General features: G+C 45.6%; 1 protein-coding gene across 5 annotated transcripts in view; it reads right to left on the minus strand.

Moving 5' to 3' along the window:
- The window catches only part of TAB2 (TGF-beta activated kinase 1 (MAP3K7) binding protein 2), a 61662-nt gene extending 58372 nt beyond the window's left edge, over positions 1–3290 (minus strand). For 3 of the 5 annotated variants that reach the window (XM_070417494.1, XM_070417492.1, XM_070417493.1), the window contains exon 1: positions 2873–3287. The gene's annotated coding sequence lies outside the window, so the exon portion shown is untranslated. Of the gene's footprint in view, positions 1–2872 lie in introns of all 5 variants that reach the window. The other 2 variants (XM_070417496.1, XM_070417495.1) reach the window with 2 other exon arrangements.
- Between the last annotated feature and the right edge of the window lie 5687 nt (positions 3291–8977).

An 8977-nucleotide genomic window follows, 5' to 3' on the forward strand; every position in this document is an offset into this window, starting at 1 on the left:
ATCTTAATACAGAGAGTTTAAAATAAGATAACATATATATATTGTCAGAGTCTATCAAAAGATTAGAGCAAATCTCCTTAGTACAGTTCAGTACAGTATGATCACTTTCCTATGCTTGGCAGCCACCACTACCTACATCTCCAAATTCCTAGCTGCCTAAAACTGTTTATCTAATCCTCCACCATAACCCCTATCTTCTCCTTCTTACTCTTTTGCCCCAATTATCATATTTGCCTCTGTTATTACCTCATTATCCTTCTATTTTAGAGAGTCCCAATTTATTTAGAGGATCAAATAAAGATAATGTAAATGAAATAAGGAAAAAATGCTACTACTATACTTCTCTGGGTCATGGGGGCCTAGACAGTAGAGATATAATGGAATTGAAGCCATTCTGAATTATACTTTTACTTATGGACTTTACATATTATAAAGATTATCAAGGACTTTTTTCCAAAATATTTTAACAAGGCAAAAATTTCCCTTTCAACTTTAAAAAATAAACTTTTAGACTTGATCAGTTTATATAACTAAAAAACTGCTGTTTTAGAAAATTCAGACATTCTCACAGATTTTTTTTGGCATGAAACTCATAGTCTACATTACACCTATTTTTCAAAATGTAGTATGTTCACAGACATGTACATTTCACCCTAAACAGTATTTTAAGAATTTTCCTTACAGGAAAAACTACAGAAGTAAATAAACTTTTACTTCTATCAAGACACACAAGACCAATCATGTTAAGACATTTACTCAAGTATAATGTGTTGCTAACACTAAAGAAGCAATTCTCAATAATGACATAACTGGGGATCTGGGTAGTACCTACTTAACTCTGCAGAGTTTTAAAACCCCCTCCTCTCATTAGGTGTAATAACTGGTATGCAAGTTTTAAACAATATCCTTAGCTGAAGGCAAGCACTTCTTTCCACTAAAAAGAGGACCAAATATAAGTACTATTTCCATCAAATGAGATTGAGCCAGGTTAAAATTATTTTTCAGGAAATGTGTAATATATGAGAGTCTGACCATTTCCCACTTCTTAATGAGTTACAAAAGCACAGGTTCTACTAAGTGACAATTCACTAAAGAGGGTTGTGTCTGTCCTTTAATAACACTTTTAAACGTAGGAAAAGTTATTCCATGCACCCACGAGAAAACTGAAATAATGGAGTATACTCACTGGATGACTTACTTATCTAATTAACACATTACACTTTCAGTTGATCCTTTAAAGATTTAAATCTTAAGCACCTTCTATTAAAAACTGAGTAGATTTTAAGAGGGGAAAAACCCCAACAGAAGTTCTGAATCACTGGAATTTTTGTTCTATTTCCTGTTAACACACTGATAGTAACATCATTCAATATATTTGTCCCATACACATTTTTAAAAAACTATAGGATCCTTTTAAAACTAACTTGGCCCTCATTTAATTTGTAGCTCATTTAGCTGACAATTCCATTGTTTCTCATTTATGTGCTCAGCCAAGGCATACAATAAGATGAAAAGCATGCCTTCCTTTATTAGAGAATGCAAAATCTAAAGTCTCAAGCTGTCAACACTTAAAATCAATCATGACTTCATTGTTATAAAAAAGTTTAAAGGTATTTTTTTAAAAAAAGATGTCAATACCCTGCTACTGTCTGAAGAGCAGCAGTAGTATAAAAACTGAAAGCAAAAATTCTATTCCATGCCCACCGAAATTCCCGGCCAAATCTGAAAATTGCATAATGAGCAACATACTCTTTTGAGTGAACGAAAGCACCAATTAACTCCTTCTATAAAATATGAATCAACCTGACCCTGAATTTCGACACTTGACAAACTTACCTAAAACAGACAAAATGGATGCAAAATTCTACTGCCTCACTGCTGCCTCGAATACCACCTTAGTGTTCAAGAACTTTCCCATGAATAAGGGCAATGAAAACGGCCTGGCCCTGCCCTGGGGACCTGCACTGTGTGAATTCGAGACCCCTGAGAGGCTGCACCCCCTCCCCCCCAAACCCCTCTTATCAGAAACATTTCAAGAATTTCTCCACCACAATTAAGCTGACTTGAAGAATGGAAACCTAACGTCTCAAATATACTATATATGGAATGAAACGTGGCCAAACACACAAACACACGCTCACACGGGCTGACCCTTGGGGATCCAGCTCTGCCCGAGCCACACCGCAGCATCAGCAGCCGAAGGATACACCTGTCACCTGCCCGGCCGCAAGCGCAATGTCAGGGTTTGCCGCCGACCCACCAGAACGCTAGGGCTAGGGCTGCCCTGTGCAATCGAGGGGGCCCCCGCAGGACCACAGCGGGGCGTGCTCCCCACTTCCAGGCTGCAGACAACCACCACTGCAAAGGGGACGACCTTCTCCCCCAGACCTCCCCCCCCCACCACAGCCCTCTCGGTCTCTCCCCCCAACACCTCGCCTGTAGGTCATCTGTACCCGGATGGCTCCCCCAACTCACACTGGCCAGAGGGGTGGCCGGGGGCACCGGGGCGGCAGGGGCCCACCCCACCCCCGGCACCCTCCCCCACCCGGGCTCTCCCCGGCGACGACTCCGATGGATCCCCCCTCCCCCTCCGCACAGACAGCCGAGGGAGAGCCCAGGCCCGGCCGATGCTCCCCACCCCCACCCGGTCTAGGGACTGGGGGGGGGGGGGGCTCCCTCTCTGCCTCACCCCCGGGGGAAGGAAGGAGGCGGAGGGAGGCAGAGGGAGAGAGAGGAAGGAGCGGGCGCCCGCAGGGGCCTGGCGAGTCCGCGGCGCCCCGACCCGACCGAGGGCTTTGCAGGGAGCGGAGGGGAGGACTGAGAGGACCGGGAGCGGGGACCCCGCCGAGGCCCGGCAGCGCTGTCCGCTTACCCTTCGCCGCCGCTTCCCCCTCCTCCTCCTCGGCCGCCGCCGCCGCCTCTCCCGCTAGGGCAGCCGTCTCCACCGTCGCCGCCGCCGCCTCCACCACCACGGCCGCCGCCAGCGCCGCCGCCGCCTCCGATTCCGCCCGGCAGGGGGGACGCCTCAGCCCGCCCTCCCTGCCCGCTCAGCCGCTCCGATCGGCCGCCGCCGCCAACTCTCTCCGGCCGCCGCCGCCGCCGCCGCTCGTGGCTGAGGGGGAAGGGAGGGGGTCGGGCTGGGTCGCCCCGCCGGCGGCTGCTGCGGGTCAGGAACGGGGGCCGGGTGGCGTCGCCGCTCCCGGTGCCTCGGCTCGGGCTCGCTCGGCCTCCCTACCTCCCGCGGCCCCCACCCCCCGCGCGCTCGCTGCCCTCCCCCCACCCCCCCAGCTCTCGCTCGCTCTCGCCGCGGCTCGGCCAGCCCAGTGCAAATCAAAATACTGTCCCACAATATGGCGGCGGCAAACACCGCGAGATCTGCGGCCGCTGCTGAGGCGGCGGCTGTGACGAGGCCTCCCCCCGGCCGGGCGGCGGGGGCGCGGGGGCGCGGCGGGCGGCGGCGGCGCGGGGATGCTCCCTCCCCGCCCCGCACCCCTCCCCCGGCCTCGCAGGCTCCACGCCCGTCTCGCGGCGGCCGCAGGGAGGACGCGGGCCGCCGCCGGGGCCGCGCTCGAGGAGGGCCGGGACCCCGGCGCGCTCTTTCGCTTTTTTACTTTCTGGCCCGGGCCGCACAGACTGGGAGGAGGGCGGCGTGTGGGGAGGAGATGCAGGGTCTCCCCGGCGGCGCGGGCGGGAGGGAGAGGACCCGGAGCTCCCGTCCGCGCGGGCCGTGCGGAAGCGGCCGGCGGCGCCTCGCGCGCTGGGCGGGTGGGCGGTGCGACCCGAGGCCGGGGCCGCGGGCGGCGGCAGGTGGGCCCGCGGCGGGGCCGGTGTCCGGCGGCGGCGGGCGGGACACACCCCCTCGGAGCCCCGCGGCGGGCGCTGGGCGGTGACGGGCCCGGAGCCGCCCGGACGCCCGGGCTCCCCGCTGCTCCGGGGTTCGCGTGCGCCCGGGAGGAAACACACAGGATCGAAAAGCTGCGAGCGTGTGCGGTTTCCATTTTCTTCTCGTTGCACGTTCCTAGAAGTCCTGGAGGCAGAGCCAACGACACTTTAACTCGGGGGGAGCCGGGCAGGCTTCGTTCTATCTTCTTAAAGAAATATTTAGTTTCCTCCGGGCCAGACACCCACTCGGGCGTGCCTCCCAGGGTAAAACGTGTATGCAAACATTCTGGCGCTTTCATGGTGTCCGAAACGCGCCGGCCTCCTGCTGCCCCGTCCGAGATGCCTGGATCGCCCGTGTCTTCCCGGGCACAGCCCTCACTCCCCGGGGAAACCCTCCGGGACCGTCTTCCTTCTTCTGCTCCCGTGTGAGCGCTGCTCCGACTGCGAGAGCCTCCCCCGCCCCTGCAAGCTCATCTTCAGGACACGTTTCCCTAAGGGGATTTTCCCAGCTCTTTTCGCTCCTCTAAAAATACCCAAAATCTTGGGATATAGGACCAATTCAAAACCTCTTCCACTTCGAAAGTCAAAAGTGTTCATTAGTACTTATAAATCAGAATTGAAGTATCTTATCTACGTAGTCGATTTCATTAGATTTAAAAGTAAGTTATGATTTAAAAATGGAAAGGCTATAGTTTTAAATTTATTCCCTGGGAGTAGTAAGAAACCACTAAACTTTAATACTTTACAGTAGTCCTCTGAGGAATTATGTTCATACTCAATATTAAAATAATTGATGAAGTGAATTAGAGAAACGGAATCCCTTATTGAGTAAATTTCACTTGTCTTTGAAACCATTATAAGCACAGTTGCTTTTGAAATGGTAGAGTTATGTATTTTATACAAAAAAATGTATATACATATTTTAGTAGAAATAAAAGTCTTTATAAACTTAAGGATATTATAGGTGTGAATAGGTCAAGTCTAAGAACCAGTGGGTGGTAGAGAAAGTATGTATAACAATACATCCTTGCACCTGCACTAAGCTTTACCCTGGATTTCCTCATGAGGAACCATCAGACAAACTCAAATAAAGGAAAATTCTATAAAATAACTGGCCTGTTTTCTTAAAAAACTGAATGTCCTAAAAGACAAATAAAAACTGCAGATTAAAGAAAACTAAATGCAATATTTAACCCTGAACTGGATCCTTTACTAGAAGAAAAAAAATGCTATAAAGGACATGATTGGGATAACTGATGCACTACATGGACTATAGATAAAAGTACTGTATCAGTGTTAAATTTCTGAATATGTTATGCACAGGAATATCTTTATTCGTAAGAAAACACTGAAATACTAAGAGGTAAATAGGATTATGCATGCAATTTTCTCCCAAATGGTTCAGAAAAATCTTACACACACACACACACACACAGACACACACACACAATCTCACATCTTCCAGACACATATACAGGAAGAGATTAACAAAATCTAAAAATTGGCAAATCTAGGTTGTTATTGTTTTTACTGAAGAACCAATTTTATTTCCATTGAGGTTGGAATATGATGAAAAAGAGGATAATCATATAAAATTTAAAATCAGCTGTAAGGAAGAACTTCCAGAAAATGAGGTTTCCAAAATACAAGAACAGATTGATTCCTAGGAGAATAATTCACAGGACAAAAGAGAAGATATTTGCTTTTTTGGAGTCTATAATAAAATTATAGCTTTCCCCTCAAAGATGGCTTAACTGTTCTCATGCTTGAAGATGGTGGTATGTTTTTGTTTTGTTTTTTATTGCGGTGAAAAAAAAGTAACAGTAAATTTACCATCTTAACCATTTTTAAACGTTAAGTAGTGTTAATATATTTAAATTGTTGTGCAGCAGATCTCTAGAGCTTCTTCAGCTTGCCACACAGAAACTCTACACCCACTAAACACTAATTCTCTCTCCCCAGTCCTTGGCAACCACATGGTTTTTTTTTAAATTCCAAGAAATGTTTCAGTATTTTAAAAACTTGGTGAATATGGAAATTTCTGTACCATTCTTACACTTTTTCACTAAGTTTGAAATCATTGCAAAATTAAAAGTTTTTTTTTTAAAACAAAGAGCTTTGAACTGCAGAGTTTTCCTACTTGACTAAAGAGGAGGAGTGTTGTGAGATATACAGGTAGAGAGAGAGAGAAGTCCTTTTACAATGGAACTGGCCATCTGTTTCTCAGTAACAGATGGGAGTTTTGGTCATTCAGCTTTCCTTTTTTCCCTATTTAATCTGCTTAAATTTGGAACAAAAGTAGTGAGGAACCATTCTATATTTGGTAAATGTGATTTCCATATTTAATGAACCAATAAATATTCAGTGCCTATTATCTACAAGCTTTGTAGAGAAAATAAGGGGAAAAAGCAATCCGTGCTTTCAGGCTATCTCTGTAGTGATATCAGAAATAAAGTATAATCTCTGTACTACATTCAAGAATCTTTTATTTTTTAAATATATTTTATTGATTTTTTATAGAGAGGAAGGGAGAGTGATAGAGAGTTAGAAACATCAGATCAGTTGCCTCCTGCACACTCCCTACTGGGTATGTGCCCGCAACCAAGGTACATACATGCCCTTGACTGGAATCGAACCTGGTACCCTTCAGTCCGCAGGCCGATGAGCCAAACCGGTTAGGGCCAGGAAGCTTTTAGTCTAGTACTGTGGCCACTAGCTTCCTGTAGCTATTTACATTTTAAAGTAACTAAACAAAAAGAAAAATTCAGGCCCTCAGTTACACTAACCACATTTCAACTGCTCATTAACCATCTTCACAGAAAGTTCTACTGAACAGCACAGGTAGTAGAAGAGATTACACTATATACTCGTAAATAGCATTAGTACAAGGTATATGATAATAAACACTATAGAAGCTTAGGGGGAGGAGAGATTACTTTGTAGGATGTGGAAGTAGGGGAAACGTCATCGGGGATAGTTTCAAGAAGTCGAGTATGGACAGGAGGAAGTGGAACAAGATAATTCCAGGTAGAGAAAACTTGAACTAGGCAGAAAAGGAAGAGACATATTTGAGAGACACAATTCTATGTATCTGTAACATGAAGTATGTAAAGGAGGGTAGGGCTGTATGAAACCATAAATGCTAAGATGCTTAGAGTAGAGTATTCTCTAGGTAATAGGAAGTTACTAATGGTCTTTGAACAAGATAAAAGACATGACCTAATAGTTCTTTTTTTAAAATATTTTTTATTGATTTTTTTACAGAGAGGAAGGGAGAGGGATAGAGAGTTAGAAACATCGATCAGCTGCCTCCTGCACACTCCCTACTGGGGATGTGCCCACAACCAAGGTACATGGCCTTGACCAGAATCGAACCTGGGACCCTTGAGTCCGCAGGCTGACGCTCTATTCACTGAGCCAAACCAGTTAGGGCCTAATAGTTCTTTAAGAAAGAGAATCTGGGAATGCAGACCGGTGCAGCCACTATGGAAGACAGTATGGAGTTTCCTCAAAAAACAAAAAATGGAACTCCCATTTGACCCTGTGATCCCACTTCTAGGAATATATCCCAAGAAACCAGAAACACCAATCAGAAAGGATATATGCACCCCTATGTTCATAGCAGCACAATTCACCATAGCTAAGATCTGGAAACAGCCTAAGTGCCCATCAGTAGATGAATGGATTAGAAAACTGTGGTACATCTACACGATGGAATACTATGCTGCTGTAAAAAAGAAGGAACTCTTACCATTTGCAATGGCATGGATGGAACTGGAGAGCATTATGCTAAGTGAAATAAGCCAGTCAATGAAGGAAAAATACCACATGATCTCACTCGTTCATGGATAATAGAAACCATTATAAACTTTTGGACAATAATAGATACAGAGGCAGAGCTGCCTCAAACAGATTGTCAAACTGCAGCGGGAAGGCCGGGGAGGGTTGGGGGGGAGGAGAGTGGGGGGTAAGAGATCAACCAAAGGACTTGTATGCATGCATATGAGCATAACCAATGGACATAAGACACTGGGGGGTAGGGGAGGCCAGGGGATTGTCAAGGGCAGGGAAAAAAAAGGACACATATGTAATACCCTTTGTAATACTTTAAGCAATAGAAAAAAAAAGAAAAAAAAAGAAAGAGAATCTGGTAGCCTGTATATGAAATGGATTTGGTTTAAAGATATAAAGACCATGTAGCATTGCAAGAGCACAAATGAGAGATAATGAGTCTACCACTAAGGATGTTTTCAACAGCATTTAACAAATCCCAATTTAAAATGGCTTAAGCAGTAAGGAACTTTTAAATCTCACAAATTTGGAAATTACAATGTAGAGTAGTCTTCAGGTTTGAAAGATTAAGAACAGAGGTTTGATACTATCATCAAAGTACAGGTTCTTTCCATATCTGCTCTGATGTCTTGGGTGTTGGCATCATTTTCTGACTAATAACAAGATGGTAATGACAGTTCCAGGTATCATATCCTGAAGTCATAATATGCAGAGAAGAAGAGAAATCTTCTTAAGAAAGGGAAAATGTTTCCCAGAACCACTTCCCTTCCCTTTTGGCTGACTTCCCTTCCAGCTCCTACGCTGTGGTTGAATCACATGCCCATTCATGAAGCAGTCCCAGGTTTATATGCTGGCACAAGTGTTGGGGAGTCAAAGACAGAGAGGTGAGCATTTAAGATGACTCTAGGATTTAAGCCTAAATGACTATGGTACACAGGAAGAGAAGTTATGGAAGGAAATATGATTGTTGTGATAGTCCTAATTTGAGATGCTAAAGAAATAGCTAGGTGCAGATGATCAGCATGCAAAAATGTGGGACTAGAGTTCAGAAGGAAGAATCAAAGATGAGGATATACGTTGAACATCATCTGCAGAGAGAAAATAAATAAAGCCATGAGATTGCCAAAGGAGAGGAGGAGTGTCTACAATACAACCTTGGAGGATGAGGTGGAGGCAGAGAAAACATGGCCAGAGAAGTAGGTGAACCCAGGCCGTATATTGCACAGAAATCAAGAGGAATGGGTGGAATTTCAAGGCCAACAGTGTTAAATGCTATGGAGAAACTCAGAATGATTCTGTCTTA

This window comes from Myotis yumanensis, unplaced genomic scaffold (assembly GCF_028538775.1).
Source record: "Myotis yumanensis isolate MYYU_CA2020_CCGP unplaced genomic scaffold, mMyoYum1.0.hap1 SCAF_6, whole genome shotgun sequence".
NCBI lineage: Eukaryota > Metazoa > Chordata > Mammalia > Chiroptera > Vespertilionidae > Myotis > Myotis yumanensis.